Below are 1,053 nucleotides of genomic sequence, written 5' to 3' on the forward strand. Positions count from 1 at the left end.
AGCCAATTCGTTTTTTTGTTCATTATTTTCAGTATCTCCACGATCACGATAAGTCTTGTATTTTTTAAAAAATTTATCTTTATTAGTCAAAATGACTACACGTTTGCCTTTTCTAGAACGAATTTGAGAATTATCTGCTTCAATTTTTCCACCTAGTTGTTCTAATTCGTCCATCAATTTGTATGACCACCGAGGTACTTTTTTACAGATTTCGTTTCTTTTAATAGACTTAGTGTTCTTTCGATTTACTTTTCTTTTTTCGTTCAAATCAGTTGTAATTGCATCAAATAATATTTTGATTATTTGTTTTTTTTCTGCGTCATAATTATAATTCATTTTTACTTGTTCAGGTTCTGTAAATAAATAAGGTACGTGCGAATTTAAGCTTGACACTAATGAAAATTGACTGATTAGATTAAAAAGAAATGTAGTTACTAATAATTTTTTATCAAATGTTTTTCTATTTTCCTCTAATTTTGGAGAATTACTATTATTCTTTTTAGAAATCTTATTATAAAGAAAGATATCTTGAATTTTATTTATAAAAATGTTATTTTTTTTGTAAGTTTTTTCATGTTGGATTGAGGTTGAAAAACCGTTTTTTATTTGTCCACGGAAGGGTCCGTTTAACAAAGGATCTTTTCTTTTAGTTAAATATTTTTTTTTAGTTTCATCATCACAAAATCGAATTCTATTTTCGAATATATCGAGAGAAATCAATTTCTTATCTATCAGTTTTGTGCGATTTATAAATTCATTGCTCAATTTGTTTATTTTTTCTTCATTCCTATAGTACGAATCATTATACAAATCATCAGAGGAAATTTTCTTTTTTGTGAAGAAATCTATTTTTGTTTCCATCAGTTTTTCAAAACTTGATAAATTTTGTGGATACGTAAAAGATATTTTTTCTCTTCCATCACGTTGATATGTATGAAAAAAAAATTCTGAAATTTCATTTTTTACCATGTTTTCAAATTCATTATTTTTTATATATCGAAATGGACGCTTCCATCGTTTATAATTGAAAAGAATATTTATAAGAGGTTTTTG

Source organism: Vigna unguiculata, unplaced genomic scaffold (genome assembly GCF_037176805.1).
Source record: "Vigna unguiculata cultivar grain cowpea cultivar isolate G323 ecotype 2 unplaced genomic scaffold, ASM3717680v1 ptg000441l, whole genome shotgun sequence".
Lineage (NCBI taxonomy): Eukaryota > Viridiplantae > Streptophyta > Magnoliopsida > Fabales > Fabaceae > Vigna > Vigna unguiculata.